Source organism: Alligator mississippiensis, chromosome 5, assembly GCF_030867095.1.
Source record: "Alligator mississippiensis isolate rAllMis1 chromosome 5, rAllMis1, whole genome shotgun sequence".
Taxonomy (NCBI): domain Eukaryota; kingdom Metazoa; phylum Chordata; order Crocodylia; family Alligatoridae; genus Alligator; species Alligator mississippiensis.
The window spans coordinates 14,119,477-14,138,171 of record NC_081828.1 but is presented as its reverse complement, the minus strand read 5'-3'; the positions used below and the strand labels follow the sequence as shown (position 1 = coordinate 14,138,171).

The 18,695-nt window shown below is 44.3% G+C and overlaps 1 pseudogene; it reads left to right on the top strand.

Annotated features, from left to right (window-relative positions):
- The window catches only part of LOC102567110 (FRAS1-related extracellular matrix protein 1-like), a 131,505-nt pseudogene that overhangs the window by 81,254 nt on the left and 31,556 nt on the right, over positions 1–18,695 (top strand).

Here is an 18,695-nt window from a genome sequence, read left to right as displayed (position 1 = left end):
TCCTCCCCTCCCTCCTGTATCGGATGTAAAAGGATTATCCCCTTTTAAATTTTTCTCCCTGTGGGTTTTTTTTTAGGTGACATTGTTCTACTCACCAAACCTGTAACTTTAACAGAGGGTGACAGGGTGACCTTGACGACAGATGTTCTTATGGCAACAGATGGCACTAGCAAACCCGAGAAGCTGCTGTATGCTGTCTCCATGCCACCTGTGCATGGTCAGATTGAGTACATCAATTATCCCGGCGTGCCCATTTCCAGTTACAGCCAGTTTGGATGTGGTGGCCCAGAAGGTCTGCTATGTTCATGACAATAGCCATGAGGCTAGTAAGGATTCATTCAGGTGAGAAGGCTTTCCCTCTTACTCTCCAATGTATTTAGAGACCTATGAGCAGGCTAAGGGTTAAACTTGCTTCTCATTCATTCTGCACCATCTAGAGTAAGTACAGTATTTAGTGACTGATATGGAAGTGCACATGACTGCTTCGATAATAATATGGTGTAATTTTATCAGCACAGTAATTACATACTTTTATTAACTGTAATATTTAATGCATATGGCCAAAGGCAATAGGAGACATGCATGCTTCATACTGTGGGATACCTAGGTTAGACATTCATAATCAATTAGCATGTGAAATCAAATTTAAGAGAGTTTCCCCTTGCCCTTCTCAAGATCTCAGGTGGCTAGGAATAAAAAACAGTATATTCCCCCTTGAAAAAGTAGTTGTTCTCTGGGCAGTTTCTTCCTACTGAAGAAAAAAAAAAAGATATAATAATCATAACATTGTCTGAAATGATCAGGAGAACTTAATCCAGATGGTGGTGTCATTTCTAAGAAAAAGCATATGTTGGCTATTATGATACTTAAATATAATGGTTTTATGTTCCTCCAGTGGGCACAAGAGGCACACAACAGGGTTGGCTTTTTTTAATCCTATGAATGCTGCAGGGGAGGTTTTATCTTCCAACTGGTGTGTTTCCCAAAAGATGTGGCAAATTCAATTGATAGGAACCTGCTGTAAAAGCCATGCTCCAGTGGAATGTACATTTTTGAATGATTCTACCCAGTAAGTGGGCAAAAACTTAATTTACTACCCACGCTGGAATATCATTGTCTTTTATATATTCTAGATTTTTTTTTTTTTTTACTGTATGGTGTTTTTCTTTCCAATTTGCTTTAGAAGTTATTTACGCTCCCTTTGCAGCAAAGTGAGCACTATAACTAATTTTATTCTTACTATGATTAACTATGAATAATTTACTAAGAAATGAGTTAAATTAACAGGGGGAAGAAGAAATCAATAAATCACAAAAGTGACCCGTTTCTAAGTGGGGTTAAAACTACCATCAAATAAATCAGAGATTCGAAATGATGATCCTCTTGGACACAGGAAAGAAATTTCTACCTAAACTCTTGGAGAATGGGAAAGCAGCCCCATGGAGGGAGCTCCATGAGCAGCATACTGCTGCTATCATGACTATAGGGTTATGGGGCATGGAGGTAAGAGGCATAGTTTCACTGTGCCCACTGGTACAGTCTTGTTGTGCTTGGCTGTAAGGTGGCTACTAAAGAGCTGTAACAGCCAACTATAGCTTGGCTTGAGGACTCCCCCAGTCTAATTTGTCTGGAGATCAGACTCCTAAAGCACAAAAGTTGCTTCAAGCCACCTTTGCCTGTCACCAAGCACAGGAACAGAGAGACAGAGGTTGATCCTATGGACTGAGGACCTACCAGACATTTTCATTATAGCTTTGATTTTGCTCTTGCCCATTGTGGCATTACTCCATTTGACACTAAGGGCGTGTGTAGATGAAACAGGGGCCCTAAATCAAAGTGGTGGGTTTTAAAAAACACTGTTTCCATTTAGGAGTGATTAAACCCCCGTGTCGTACATACCCCCCGCTGAGTCACCTGCCTCTCTGGCAGGGAGAGGAGGGTGAGCTGCCAGTGGGCGGAGAGAGGTCCCTGGGCTGGGGGGGTGGAGGGGGGGACGGTTGGTGCTTCCCTCCGTGGCAGTGGCGCCCACCCCCCAGGAGGCACCCACCTGCAGGCACCCGGCTCAGGCGATCCAGGGGGGCACTGCAGCTGCAGAGGGAAGCACCGGGCCCCCACACAGCTCAGGTAGGCAGGCAGGCTCCAGGGGAGATGGGGGGGGTGGAGATCAGGCTTGCTGCTTGTCTTGGGTGAAGCCTGCCTTCCCAGGCTGCTACCAGGCTGCCTGCGGAGCCATGGTACTGCACGGAGCCCTTGGCTTTGCTCCGCAGCTGTAGGGGCAGCAGACTAAAACTCTTTAAAGGAGTTTTAGTTTGCTGAGCCCCAAGTCATTTAAGGTGCATTATCCACTGAACGTCCTACATTGGCTTGAATTAATGTGCAATACACCACCAAGGTGTGCAAACACCAACACCATTAAAGCAGTGCAAAAGCATTTAGCCCACTTTAAATTGTCATGCACACATGCCTCTCGTTTCATCTACACATAGCCTAATGTAGTAACTCCTGCTTTACTCCTGATTTGGAAATGAGTTCAAAATCAGACTCTTATCTATTGTGACATTTATGTAATTTCTATTTTATTTTTTCACCTTGACACCATGGTGAAACCGTGACACCTTTCACCGTGTCTACCTATGGTGTCAAGGTAAAAAAATAAAATAGAAATTACATAAATGTATACACGTGTTCCCGGAGCAGGAATCTATACACATGTTCCTGGAACAGGTAGTGGGGGATGGGGTGTGTTTTAATTAGAACAGCTCCTGGATAGCTACTCTAATTAAAATGCCAATGCATCACATGTACTAAGTGCCCTGCATTTCAAAATGGCTAAGGGTGAGTTTTAGTTAAAGTGCTCCCATGGCCATTTTGAAATGCGGGATGCTTAATAGACATGACAGTGAGGCATGCTGGAGCATTCTGGTTAGAATACTCCAGCAGACTCAATGAATTGATTAATCGAGTTAATTAATTGAGCTTGATTAATCGAGTCTGCTCTGATGCATTCTAATTAGAGGCATAGGAACATGTGTATGGGCACCTTATGCGGTCTCATTTACTCCTTTTGAAAGGGAATTCAGCAGCAATACTCAGGGCACTTGACTGTTGAGAATAAGGCTCTTTGTCCTTTTTTTAAAAGGATATTTAGCCATTGTAGAGGAATTTCATATGTCTTCTGCTCTGTGCAAACATATAGCACCTTTCAACTGGTAGAAACCCTTCAGATATTAGAAACTTCAGCCAACTTTTCTCTCAGTCTTTCTAGGGAAAAATAGGTCAAAAGGTCCATTTCATCGTTCAGCCAACTCCACTTTTAACCTCACATTCGCAATTCTTTTTATGAATAATTCCCCTCCTGGAAAACACGTATAAAGGGGAATCAATCTGCTGTTCATGGAAAATAGTTACCCATTGGTTTGTACTTGAGATGAAAGATTGTCAGCTGGTTTAAATCATTGTAGCTGCATTTATTAAATGGCTCCATGGTTTTATAAACTGGCCTGGATAGGCCTTGTCAGCCATCTTCAGACCCACAGAGAAGATAATCATCCTCGCCTGCAAGGGATTACTGCTGATGGTCTTATAAAGAAAGCTCATAAAGCTCCTCTCAGGACTCTATTTTCTAATGCCTTTCTCTTCCAGCTTTGCATGCATGCAGCTTCTTTTGTGTTCATCGTGTTATTTAGTCTCTGTGGAGTTTTTTTGGTTTTTTGGTCTCTTTCTTGCAGATGTGGAATGTTCTGTGCAGAAGAACTGGTGCCATTTCTCTGTACAGGCGTGTGTGTGTGTAATTAGAGGGTAGTATGTTCTGCGTAGGTCCCCACCTCCTGTGTGATTGCTCCCTGGCCATCACAATGCAAGTGTTTGGGGAGGGCAGGGTTCTCGGTCCTTCCTCATAAATTTGAAATGTCTTTTGAAACTGGAAAACAGTGTTGGAGCACACTGTTAAGCTTAGTGCCAAACTAGGTTTGGTGTATAAGCTGCTCCCCAGCTCAGAAGTAACCCTGGGTGACACAGGAACTAAAAGACACGATTCCCCTCCTGCTTCCTCCTTGTGTCAGGGACAGGATGTTTGCTGTTGGCTTGGCCCTCCAACCCCCTCACATTGCCTTAACCAGTGAAGGGCTTGGCTCTAGAAAGGCAACAAAAGCAAGATTCCTCCCTTCCCTTCCCATTTACTATCCAGGGAAATTGTGGTCCTAAGGAATTAATTGCCAAAACTTCCTTTCAGTTCAATGAGGCTTAGGATTCACACCTGGACTGAAGGGCCATGTGATGAGCAGAGGGTGGCTGTGTTCCAGTCATGTTGGGCAAAATTGCTCGTATTGTCTTATCCAGCCTTTATTGGGACTTCTTAATTGTGCTAAGTTAACTTGATTAAACAAATGTGATTGAAGAAACACACTCTATCTGGCTGTCAAGACATACCCAGCTTTTGGATAGCCTGCATAGGGAGTTCCTATTCTGCTTTGTGGGTGGATAGTCCAAATTACACTCTAGCCTCAGGTAGGTATTAATTGTTGTTGCTATGGAAATGCTGTCTCCACGGTTCAGAATGCTATATACTAGTGTTGGCCAACATTTTGGTGTCATTAGGAATGACAATTGTTTTGCAGTTTACCAGCCAAAATGATCAAGGCTCCTGTTTTTTATTTATTTTACTTTTGACCCACCACAAGAAGATTCTGGACTCCTTCAATAAGCCATCCACATGATCTTAGCTATGGCAGCTTTACATACTGTTTTCACAGATAACTCTCAAATTGTCCTCACCATTAAAGACCCCTTTCCTTCCATCCTGTCATGCATTTTGGCCCATCTCTCTGACATCTGCTCATGGATACTCAGCCAGCAATATTAAGCTTCACATGGCCAACACTGAGCATTTGATTTCTCTCTTCTTCCTTCCCTCCCTCCCCCCACACCAAGCCTTCGCTTCTCCCTCATTTCCCTGTTGTTGTGCAGTCTCAACAACAGTCACACAAGCCTATACTTTGGCAGCGTCTTTGATTCTTCTCTTGACCCTTGCTTCTAAGTCATATCTGAATCTTGCCACTGTAGTCTGTCTAACATTTCCAAAGTGCCACGGTTCTTGATCAGGTCCTACATGCGTTGACTCCTCCAGTTGCCATTTGTCTGATCTACATGCGATGCACACTGGCACTCTCAGGCCCACTCAGAATGATGCTGCATCTTCTTTATTTGTTGCTCTGACCACGTCGATCTTTTCTTTATATTATTCCACAAGCTCCTCTTCCTCCACTGCAAAAAGCACGAGTGTTGTGTCTCTGCCCTCCTTTTATCATCTAGCCCTCCACTATTGCTCATGTCCACTCTCTTACCAAGTATGCTTCTGATCTTTACCAGTAAATCATGCTTACTACATGATTACTACAGTAATGCTGAAAGGCCAACCAGCAACTGGCACCCAATTGTGCTAAGCACTTTTTAAATGCAGAGTAGTAGACCGTCCCTCCCCTGAGAGTTTACAGTGGAAGCCAGACACAGGGTGGGAGAAGGGTATACTGCATTGGCAGAACGAACAATAAAATGGTAGCTAAAGGCATGTTAGTCCCTTGGTTTTATTTGGAAAGGTATTTAGAAGGGGAACAGATAAATGGAAAGAAAATGAAGGGCAAGGAGATGGTGGGCTGGGAGGGCATCTGGTGAGGTGGGTATGGGTAGAGTGAAGCTGAGGTGAAGTTACCCTGAGGAAGGTAGATGGCTTGTATAAACAGCTGGTCAACACAGGGCAGAGAAAAACTGGTCAGAACCTACAGGAAGTTCTCTGAACGTGGTAAGGTCCCTGCAGCTGCTCCTACTGGTTGGTCGGCGTGTGTGAAATGGGCCCTATTCAACTCAGATTCGGCCCGAATCAGGAACAGTGATTCGATTAGTTGATTCAGATCACTGTCCCTGATTCAATTTGGCCAAATCCAAATCTGCAGATCTGATGCTGATTCAGAGAATCAGCGATTTGGACATAGACACAGCTTTAAATGTTTTTTCTACACACCTCGAGGTACCAGCGCGGCTTGTGATTGCTGCAATGCTGGGGCACATGGAGCATCCCATAGGAGTGTGGGGGGGCCCTCCACGTGCTCGGTGGTAAACCCAGAAGTGGACCAGAAGTACTTCCAGTACACTTCTGGGTCTGGTGGGGAGTGTGCTGCCCCCCAGCCCCCGTGCTCCCTTGGCTCGGCAATTGGCTGAGGGGGGACCCCAGGTGCCCTCCCCAGACTCAAGAGGCACCAGTCGCTGAGCCAGGGGGATGCTGGGCGGCCCCCCGCATGCTCCCTGGTGGACTCAGAAGTGGACTGGAAGTGCTTCTGGTCCACTTCTGGGTCTGCTGCTGAGTGCGCTGGGGCTCCCTCATGCTCTTGTGGGATGCTCCATGTGTCCCAGCATCACAGCATTCATGATACCTAGAGGTATGTAGAAAAAACATTTAAAGCTGTGTCTATGTCTAAATCACCGACTTTTTCCAAATCAATTAGGAGGGTTCCAATTCGATTTAGAGAGATTAAAGGGTCCTCTGATTTGATTTGGATTCAGAGATTCAACCATCAAATTGGGATGAATCTCCGCTGAATCGAATCAGGGACCGAAGCTTTGCAGAGCCCTGCTGAGTGGAGTCTCTGGCTGGCTCCTTTTCAGGTCTTTTTTCCAAGACCACATGACTGGGTACAGAGAAGGCACCACATGGGTCCAAACAGCTCAGTTGCCTTCATGTTCATTTATCCTTTAAATGCCTGCAGAATCTGCACTTAGGAAAAACTCCTAGTCAAAATCGCTAAAGCCAGTCCATGCTGGTTTTCAGATCCACTATTCAGAACTTAGTTTTGCTGCAATACCTGCCAATCAGCCCTTTGTTATCCCCACTCTCTGTGCCAAAGCATCTGGTTTGTCCACTTATTGTGTCCTGTGTTTTATTTAGGCTGTAAGCTTTCTGGGGTGGGAAACTTTGCTGTTCACCTGCCTGGTATTTAGCACATTTAGGACCTGCTCTCTGAATGCTGGTGGCTGTCAGTGGGAGATGGGGAGGGCACAAATCAGTCTAGATATACAGGCAACCTCCGCTTAGCGCTGTTTTGCTTAGAGCTATTTTGCTATAAAGCTCATTTTAAATTGATACCTAATTCCACTTGGTGCTGAGCGAGTTTTGTTATAACGCCCACGGTCACCATCTTGGGTCATTAAAAACACATGCGGTCACCATCTTGGATTGCCAAATACTTTTGGTTTCACTTAATGCTTGTTTCACTTAATGCTTGTTTTTTCAGGAACCAATTAAGGCGCTAAGTGGGGGTTGCCTGTACCTTACTTAAAGGTGGACCTGTGGTCCGACTAAATAAGGCATCACTTATGTTCTTATGCACTGTGCTATAATGAATAAGCAATTCTTGGTGACTTGCAAGTGTCAACACTGAGCAGTTTAGGGGCACCTGTTGCATTTGGAGAGACCTGACATTTTAGCATATGTATTCAAATTGCATCTAAATTTTAGGTTTTCTCCATGTGAAATAAAATCTAAACTCTTAGCTGGGAGGTGCACTGCTGCTATAGTATTGTCAGCTCCATGTTCATGGCTGGATTCAGCATCCTCTCAATAAATGGAGGCTGAACACATGAAAGAGATTATGTGCTAAGTACCTGTAGGAGAGGGCACCATCTGTATGTCTCTTCTCCCACACTGCCATTGACTATTTAAAACAGATATAGTAGAAGGATCCAGGAAGAGGAAGGGGGAGAGTGAGAGATGCCTGCTTTTCAGGAATGAAGGAGTTAAATATAGGGATTAAAAAATCATTTAAAAAACCCTGCACCCTAAATTAATTTCTGCTGATAATCTATATCGGGTTAAATAACTCCTCATTATTCTGCAACACAGCTGAGGCTTCTCAAAATGTTTATCTTGTTTTGTAACTGGTACCTTCTGGCATATTCCAGTGCCAACTCTCCTAGCTCTTGCTATATTTCATTCTCACTATTTTTGGAATGGAGCTGCTGGTTCCAGGTGATTTAATAAATTGCTTTTTTTTGTGTTCCTTTTAACTTACCCATCTGCTCAACACATGCGTAACTTGCAATCTGTCGGCAGTTTGCAGAAAGACAAACTGTCAGAGCTGCGTGCATTTGACAACTTTGTTCCCAATTAGATTAGTGGTAATTTTAACAGATTTCAGGGCAATCGAAAAAAGGGATGACATGTTATTAAAGCATCAATTTTGACAGACCCGAGCACATACAATTTCAGTGTAAATTATTTTAAATGCTTTAATTAAAGCTCTGAAAGATTTACCCTTTTAAGCAGTAAGTGATTGCAAGACAAATATAAAGGGAAAGTGGATAACAGAGTTTCCTAAATGGTTTATGCTGCGCATGGCAGTCCACCAGTCACCACCACCATAATCTATGACTGTAATGTTGGAGGCATAGTTAATTATTCATAGCCTCATCTCTGTAGCAGATGTGATTAAGAACATGAAGTGCAGTATTCAGAGATCTAAGCCATACCTACAAAAATCTCAGCTCAATCCTTTTTTAGGTTGGAAGGCCTGAGAGTATCTAACACTGGCTAGATTTGTAAATATTGTCATTTTGCTCTTTGTTTTCTGCAACCTTTCTGTAAAGAGGAAGTGAAGACCAGCCATGTTTTTCATCTACTTGAGGACACTTTACAGGCTTAGAAGCTAAATAAAAAAAAAAAAGTACCATATATTATTTAAGCTGAATGCAGCACTCAAAGTGCATCACTACAAGAGTGAGATGCCATACGGGTAGTACATTTAACCATTCAAGTAGCTTTATGAATTATGGCACCAATCCAGCATTCTTTCCTCGGGCAAACCTCCTATTGACTTCAGAGCAAGGAGCACAGGATGAGGCCCCTCTGCTATGTAACCATGGTATATTGTTGGCATAACTGATTTGTTTTACCAGGATGGGAGTAATCCTTTTAACCTCCTCACCATAGCGGGTGGGAAATAATTTCCACACATTAGGTACCTCCAAATGGGTGTTTGGGAAGGGGGCAAAGTGTTTTCACACTTCCTTATAGCTTCTTGATGCAGGCCAGGCTCAATTCTCAACTGAGAGCTGGGACTACTCTTTAGTAGTACCCAGTGTTTACGTCTTTCCAAAGGAAGCAGAGAAGTGGTGAAGCAGGGCAGCAAGCAAGATCACTGTAGACACCAAGGATCTTTTGATGAAGGGGTAAAATATAGGTGAGTGGTGGTACTTTCCAGACAAAGGTGACCCTTATTTCTTAGGCGCTGGTGGAGCAAGGACTTCTAGAACTTACGTGTTTAAGTTGAGGAGCTCCTGGGAGGATCTCACTACCCTTTTATGTTATTTCCTGTCTAATATGAGCTAAACTTTTTTCTGTGTATCTGAAAGCTTGTCTGACATCTCTCCCAACTATATAATTTTTTCAATAACAAATAAATCTTTCTTATCACGTATTCCATGGACAATAACGGCTACAGCACTGCTACTTCTTTCTAAAGTCTTTAAATATAAAATTTTGGGATGAAAGTTTAACTTCAATTTTTTTTTGTCCTCAATTGTGGTTTCCCAGGATGCTCTGATTGATGGATTAGTAAAGAGTTTGTGAGAAAACAAAAGCTATTACCCACCATCTTAGAATTTTTCCCAAAACTGAGTTTTATTTTCCTCAGAAATTCTGAAACGCTTGGATGTTTTTCTCACTTGCAATTTTCATTTTAGCCCAAATCTCTAAAGGGCAAGATACTGTAAAAGTGGTGGAAACTATAATATTTTCTGCTAAAAACATAGGTAGAAATGCTAGAAATTGGGAGGGGCGAATGGGGCTGGTTGGTGTCAAAAGATGTCTAGATGTCTAAGTCTTGGTGTTTGCAGTGATTTATAGTTGGTATGAGAAAATCTGATTAGCCAAGTGAAGTGCTTATCCACATCTCAATACCCTTGCCCTGGTGTATGTCGATGTGTGTTCACCTGCCCCATCTGTTCTTTGGTTTGGAGCTCTTTAATTAACTTAAAAAGACTTATGCTCTTAAGATTAGTTTCTGCATCATGAGCAGGTCCAAAGAAGTGATCCTCCCCCTCTATGCGGCACTGGTCAGGCCGCAGTTGGAGTACTGCATCCAGTTCTGGGCGCTGCACTTCAGGAGGGATGTGGATAACAGCGAGAGGGTCCACAGGAGGGCCACTCGCATGATCAGGGGCAGCAGGGCAGGCCCTTTGAGTGGAGGCTACGAGACCTGAACCTGTTCAGCCTCCGCAAGAGAAGGCTGAGAGGGGATCTGGTGGCCATCTACAAACTGGCCAAGGGAGACCAGTAGGCAATGGGAGAGTCCCTGTTCCCCTCAGCACTACCAGGGTTAACAAGGAACAACAGCCACAAGTTGACGGAGAGTAGATTCAGATTAGATATCAGGAGGCACTACTTCACTGTCAGGGCGGCTAGGATCTGGAACCAACTTCCAAGGGAAGTGGTGCTTGCTCCTACCCTGGGGGTCTTCAAAAGGAGGCTAGACAGCCACCTAGCTGGAGCCATTTGACCCCAGCATCCTTTCCTGCCCATGGCAGGGGATCAGACTTAATGATCTGCTTAGGTCCCTTCTGACCCTACTAACTGTGAAACTATGTGCTCTCCTTCCAAAAAAGGTGAGAGACTACACATCAACTGAGGGTGGTCAATCTCTAAAATCTAGCAGCAGATTTCAGACCGAAGGATCTTCAGTCACTGCTCGTGTGGGCGCCTCCTCTGTGGTCAGGTGAATTTGCCACACCAAGCAGTGATGGAATCCAATTGAAGTGACAGACAAACCTGTCTCTTCACTCTACCTTGAACCACAGTTAACTTGACAACAGTGAACAACAGCAACATGGGGTTAATTTGCAGCAGAGAGGGCTTGGATTTTGTTTTAATCCGTAACACATTATATCCTCACTCCCTTCCTTTCTAAATATTTTCACCATTACCAAAGGTCAGATGAATAGAAGTGGGCAGCTGGAGTTCAATATTGAGTACACTGATCACATTCCTCCTACCTTGGTTAACAACAAGGGCATCCATGTAGTGGAGAGTGGCATGGGAGTGATCTCATCAGATGTTCTTCAGCTTATCGACCTGGATAGTCCATTAAAGAACCTGACATATATAGTGACCCAGCACCCACAGTATGGCCACCTATACATGAAAGAGACTATTTTGTAGTGGAGCCAGTTTACACAGGTGGATGTTAATGACATGGAAGTATTCTACAGACACAGCGGAGGTGCTGGGCAAATAGATAAGTGTTCATTTATAGCTACAGACAAAGTCACTCATGGCTTTCTGGTCAATGGGCAAATGAGAGAAAAGCCAGTGGAATTTGTAATACAAGTAAGTAATATAAGTACTTTCTGTAAGACTTTTAGAGTAAGAAATATCCAAGCAAGAATCCATTCAGGTTTAATTGCCAGAGGAGAACAAACTCTTAGCTGAGACCAATGAACCCTTTGGGATAACAAGTCTTTGTTACCATTATTTTCAAATTCCTGTAGCTCTATACCAGGGGTGGGCAAAATGTGGCCCAGGGGCTGGATGTGACCCGCCAGGCCATTCTATCTGGCTTGCAGGGCCCCTAAAAATTTAGAAAATTAATATTAATCTGCCCTGGCTGCCTGTCATGCGGCCCTCGATGGCTTGCCGAAACTCAGTAAGCGGCCCTCTGCCCAAAATAATTACCCGCCCCTGCTCCATAGCTTCAGAATCAAACCAGGAAATCTTGTGAGAAACTTTTTTGATAAATCTGGACAAATGGGATAAAGTCAAAAGTCTGACTATGAACATCATATAAATTTTAGATTATTTTTCTGAACATAGTGGAACCATTAACATTTTGGGATCAAATCACTATTAACTGTCGCTGAAGGCCTTGCTTATAAACTAAATGAGGATTTTTTTTCTCATTTTATTGCTTATCTAACCAGAGAGAGCAGAGCAAAAAACAAAACAAAACATTGCTTATATATACTAACAGGTATCTTGGCTGTAAAACATAAGCCAGAAACATTAGATGATAAATAATTAGCAATGGTTATTTCGAAGGCATGACTTTTAAAAGACTACTTAGGACAGGATATGTTCTGTGCTGTTTATCAAACAAACTTTTATAATTTTTTTTAAAAGTCAGCTTTAAATGAATTTTTGTTTGCTGCTGGGACTTCTGCTTCTGGTCTGAGCTGTATACAAAAGTTTATTTATGTGGCATGTCTGACTTAATCTTTTGGTGCTCTCACAAGAATATTTGATTTCTCTATCAGAAATATTCTGATAAACCAATCAAAACTTTAAACTCTTACCGCTGTGAAACAAACAGAAGCTTTTAAGATCCAGCCATGAGTGACTATTGCCTGCAGATTTTCTGATGCTATTCATTGATAGATTGGCCAAGATCAAGTACTCTATATTCTGGGAATATCTGGGAAAATTCAGGTCCTAAACCTTGTGAAATATGCTGGTTTCTAATCTGTATTGGTTGGAACAAGCCATGCATAGCTGAGTAATTTCACTTTTTCTGAAAAACTCGGCCATTATGCAATTAGCTCTAATTAGAACTGGAAGACTACAGGAAAAAAATGTGAATATAATTCAATAAAGCTTCCTGGTCTTGCTAGTATCCATGACTCCTTTTTGTTTGCTTATTTGCATCCATCCTGGAAGAGGTGAGTTTTGCAAGAATCAAACAAATACAAATGTCCAGGGATAAGAAAAAGGGATAACTCCTGTTTACAAACTAAGGTGACCCTGGCTCCAGTTAAGAAGGAGTTCACTCTGCAGTCTTGGATTTGCCCCTGAAAAAGGTTTATCACCCACACAGATGAGATTTGCCTTTGTCCATCATGCCAAAAGAGCAAAATTCTCCATCACCATCTTCAGCAACGGGCTTTCAGCAATTTTTTTTAGATATCCACAGCCCCAACCATGGCATTCCTTGAAAGCACAGGATCAAAAATTGGAACTTGAAGTAAAATTGCATGTGAAGAGTGGAGGGAACAGTCTTGGTTGCTTGTATCACTGAGAAGATGTGCTGCAGCATTTTGTGCTGGTTAAGTTTCTTAAGTGCTGCAGGCTTCGTGCCCAGGTATATTGTGTGGCTGTAGTCCAGGCAAGAGGTGACCAAGGTGTGAATAACTGATGCCAGGTCATTATCTGCCAGGATGGGATGGAGTCTCCTAGCCAGCTGGAGTTGACGGAAAGAGATGCTTGATGCTGTGTGAGAGCTTAACATCAGTGCGCAATCCAGGGCTATGGCTACATGGTAAACTTCTTGTTCTCAGCAGGGATGCCCTCAAGCATGCTGTGCTGCTCTGCCCAGGCTTCTTCCTAAACTGGAAGCAATCTAGCTGTGTCTGAGCAGCACTGTGCTTGGGATGCTGGGTTACTATGCTAGTTATCCTGGTTACTTGCTGATCAGTCTGCCTGAAGGTCTGCTGTTTCAAATTTAGAAGGCAGCCATGTGCATTGTAAATCTACCATGCAGATGTGTCCCAACAGTAATTCTAGGTTGTAAACTGAATTGAGAGTATGTACTATAAACCAAAGGAGATTGTGCACTCTTATAATTCTGTCCTCTGCATACCAGCATCACCTGCATTGTGTTTGCATTTCAGCTTCCCCTATATTAATTCCCCAGTTGATCTTGTCCAAACATTGAGCTAGCTTGGTTGGAGTGGTGTGATTTCAGATGGAGGATTTGCATGTCATCTACATATAGCTGGCACTCAAGTCCATGTGAGCTGACAGTTCACCCAGTGAGCTGCATGCAGATGTTGAAAAGAACAGCAGAGAGAGATTGATCCTTGTGGAATTCCATTTGTCAAGAGTTTAGTGGTAGAGTTCAGCTTTCCTGTTACTACTCATTTGAGGCTCTCAAACATAAAGGACTCAGAACATTTTAATGCAGTTCCTGGCCATCAGTTTTTCAGCTTAGACAGCAATAGCTCATGGTCAACAGCATTCATGGGCAATACGTAGTGGGCGCATGTGGGTGCACGTGCACCCCCTGAGATGAGTTGTGAACCCCCTCGAAGCACCAGCCTCGAAACCAGAAATGCCGGCGGAAGTGCACTTCTGGTTTTGCCATTGGTAGTTCCAGGCTCAGCGATCGGCAATCAGCCCCTCTCCCCCCACCCCAGTCAGCAATCAGCCACTGGGGGACCCCTCCCCTGTTGGCGATCTGGTGCAACTCCCCCCGAGACTCAGGAAGCACCAGTCGCCCATGATAACATTCAGTGTTGCAGAGAGGTCCAGGAGAGTAAGAATGGGCATCTACTCTCTCTGCATTGACTGAGAATTATGCAACAGTGACTTAAAGATGGTTTCAGTTCCTTCTGCTGGCCTGAATCTAGATTGTTTGGGATCTAGAGGATTATGGGCCTTATTGCATGCTCATTTTGGGTGGCTCTTGGAGCTCTTAACATTAACACCTGAATTGTCTGCACAGTAACACCTGGAAGTTTTAAAACCTTGTTAGGCTGCTCAAAGTTCTGCCACTCCAGGGCAGGATTATCTCTGATCTGTACTACCCAGCTTGTATTATATAGAAAGGTATAGCCACAAAAGTTAATCCATGACTCCTTTTTGTTTGCTTATTTGTTTGCTGCACCTTAGTGCAAATACCCCACCAGCCTCTATCCCATGCTGGCCTGGATCGGGCCCTCCCCAGCATCACAGAATCCTGCAGTCCCCCCCCCCCCCCCCCCTTACTTGTGGCTGCCTTCTCTGTTTGTCCTTGGGGAGCAGGCAGGGAAGCCTTAACTTGCTGCATGGCAGGAGAGCCCCGAGGGACAGGGGAAGGGGGAAAGCCCAGAAGTACTGTGGTGGTGGTGGTGGTGGGGTGGGGATTCTTACCTTTCAGGTCTACAGGTCCCTCCTTGCCTGATGTATGACTGCTTCAAACTGGAGCTAGCACTAACACCAATCACATTTGTTCAACTCACAGTGAAATGTGTAACAAGGCCCTTAGCTTCAGTTGGATAAGTCTGTAGATAGTCTTTGACTAACCTCTGTATGAGTCAGTTCAGGAATTGAGAGGCTTGATGCTGGATGGGAGTTGGCTAGAGCTGATATATTCGGGGTAGGTTTCTTCAGTGTCAGTTGGCCTTTGGCACGTTTGAACGAAGAAAGGATCTCCTTCTCTGTGGGATATATTGGCTGTTTTGTTCACCAGCTGTTCATGACTGGCTTTTTCAATTCAAAAACCTATGGGATGAATTCAGAAGGCTTGGGCTGAGATTCCTTTAGGGTGTCTGGAATTTCTTGATCCACACACTTTTTTAGAGAAGGGTTTTGTTTTTCTTCTCACTATTTATTTTCAAGCATTTTAACCTCCTGCAATGTCAGAAAAAGTCTCTTGGCTTGTCATACTACAGGCTTTGAATTCTTATTCATTCATCCTCTTGCTTTTAACTAGGGGTGTGCAAAGTGGGCCCTATTCGATTCGGATTTTGATTTGGCCAAATCAGGAACAGTGATTTGATTCACTGATTCAGATCTTTGTCCCTGATTTGATCCAGCCAAATCCAAATCTGAAGATTCAATGCTGATTCAGAGAATTGGCGATTCGGCCATAGGCACAGCTTTTAATGTTTTTTCTACATACCTCAAGGTACCAGCATGGCTCGTGAACACTGCGATGTTGGAGCAGATGAAGTGTCCTGCAGGAATGTAGGGGGGCCCCCCATGTGCTTGGCGGCGAACCTGGAAGTGGACCAGAAGTACTTTGGGTCCACTTCCAGGTCTGCCGGGGAGCGCACCGGGGGGGGGGGGGGGGGCTGCTGGAGAGCACACTGTGGGGGGCTGCTGGGGAGCACACTGGGGGGGCTGGCTCATGCTCCCCCCTGGCTCATGCTTCTGGTCCACTTCTGGGTGTGCTGCTGAGCATGCTGGGGAGCCCCCCACACTTCAGTGGGATGCTTCATGTACCCCAGCATCTCAGCACTCATGAGCCACCTGGTACCTAGAGTTACGTAGAAAAACATTTGAAGCTATGTCTATGTCTGAATTGCTGAATCTTTCCAAATCTCTCTGAATCAATTCAGAGGGTTCTGATTCAATTCAGAAAGATTAAAGTGTCTCCTGATTTGATTCAAATTTGGAGATTTAGCCACTGAGTCAAGTCAGATCTCCACCAAATTGAATCAGGGACTGAAGCTTCACAGCCCTACTTTTAACCTTTGTTTTCTGTCATAAGCTCTTGGAATCTGCTGTTCTTGCTCTAGTGTCATATCAGTTGACTCAGTCGGGGTCTGCCAGGATTTCCTGCAATCTTCTGTGATGGCTAATATGAGTTCCTCACCTGTAGCGATGGTGTTTATGGAAAAAAGGGTCTCCTTCATACTGTTACCTGTAATCTTTGTCAGTGGTTTGTAGGGTCAGGCTTGGGACATAATTCATTAGGTAGCCCCACAGGATGTTCTTCCTTGCAGATTTCTGTACAGCTTTTATGAATTGGTCATAGTTCTCAGGCAATGCTTTGGTTCTGACGTGACATCAAGGTATTCTGAAAAGCCTTTCCAGTTTTCCTTTTTAAGGTTGAAACGTTGGCAGAATGGCAGTGTTATAGGTGTAACTGAGACTGCTCTGAGTGCCAATTTGTCGATGTTGGGAATGTGGGATAGGGTCCCACAGAGGTGGGCAAAATGGCAGATCTGGCTGGTGGCCAGACTCTATTTCCAGCAGCCCCTGCCCATGTCACTGTGGCCAGTTTCCATGGAGACCCTAGGATTGGTGCCAGCAGCACTGGCAAGGCATGCTCCTGGGTGGGGAGTTGCTCCAGGGCCAGGGCTGGGATCTTGCAGTGGTGACAACGTGGTCCGGAGCTGAGGCAGAGCCGTGACCTGCTGTCTGCATGCCCCTGTCTGGGGCATTTGGGTGGTGGATCACAGCTCTGCCCTGGCTCTTCCATGAGATCCCAGCCCCAGAGCAGCTCCTGCCCGGCTGTGAGCCCTGCCAGAACTATGGGGGCCAGTCTCCATGGAAATCTTGTACCCACACTGTCATGACACTTCTGCTGCTGGAGTCTTTGTGGAAACCAGCCACAGTGATGCGGGCAGGGGCTGCTGGGAAATGGAGTCCACCATGGGATGGACTTTTCCCGCCCCAGTCTAATACCATTTTATTACTTAGCCCAGCAATGGTGTTGTATACATGGTGAATATAAGGTCTGGGTTGTATCTTCATTTCTAGTGGTCACCGTTGAATGATTCAGGTAGCTTTGGGACATGGATCAAACTCAGCTGGTATGCATCCATTCAAGCTTCTACTGCTTCACCATCTTTATTGGTCTCATTGTAGCCCCATTGCATGACGGTTAAAGTTGCCAATGATCACCAGGGATCACAGTTTATTCCGAGTGATCCCTGGTGTATCTGTACAGGCAAAACTCGTGTTAGGTTGTTTGTAGACTGAAGTGACTGTTATTCTGTTGAGTTTGATGGTTAGGATTTCAATGTTGTTTTCTTCAGTTTTTGCTGAAGTTATGACCATTCCAATTTTAACAAATATAGCTCCTCTGCCTGTACAGCTCTTACGTAGCCAGTCAAAAAATTTCAAAGATATGGCAACATGCTCAGGTCGTGGCACTTCTAAAGCCAGGAAAAGATTCATCCAACCCAAATAACTTCAGATCTATCTCTCTGTTATGCCACACATACAAATTGTACAAACAACTGATACTGAACTGGCTTGTGCCATATGTGGTTAAGCACCTAATCCCTGAACAGGGTGGCCTTCACCCTGGAAAATCAACAAGTCAGCTGCTCAATCTAACTCAACATATTGAGGATGGTTTTGAGAGAAGCCAAATCACTGGAGCTGTGTTCATCAACCTAACAGCTGTCTACAATACAGTCAACCACTGACGACTCCTCCACAAGCCCCTGGAAATGACAAAAGAGCTACACCTTACAGAGCTGATACAAACCCTGCTCAAAAACAGACTTTTTTTGTCAAACTGGATAGGAGAAGGAGATGGAGGTGACAGATTAATGGCCTCCCCCAAGGAAGCATACTTGCACCACTGTTATATAACATCTATATAAATGACCAGCCAATCAATTTGGAAACATAATGTTTCATCCATGCAAATGACCTATGCATAACATCCCAAAACACCGGCTTTGACCATGTTGAAAAATCCCTGAGCACGGCACTAATTGGCCTAACCTCATACTACATTGAAAACCAATTACGTGACAACCCAGTGGAAACACAAATATGTAACCTTCATCTGAAAAACCATGAGGCCAATTGCCACCTTAACATTACTTGGTCCCAGACTCCACTATCCCACTATCCAAACCCAGTTTACCTTGCAGTTCAAGCCCTCTCATACAAAGAACCCCATGAAGACAAAAGCAAAGGTGAGCACTTGGAACAACATTTTATACAAGCTCATCAACCCAAAATGGGGAGCTAGCCGTTAACCATTGTGTCCACTGCTCTGGCTCTCGGCTTCTCTGCTGAGTGTGCATGCCCTGTATGGGAGAGATCCACACACACCAGGCACCTTGACCCCATTCTGAATGATAGCTGTGATGCATTACAGGATATCTGAAGCCTACATGCCTAGACAGTGTGTACCTGCTGGCTGGCATCACTCCCCCTGACATCAGAAGAGCAGAGGCCAGCAGGATAAAATGATCGAGGCAAACTGGGGATG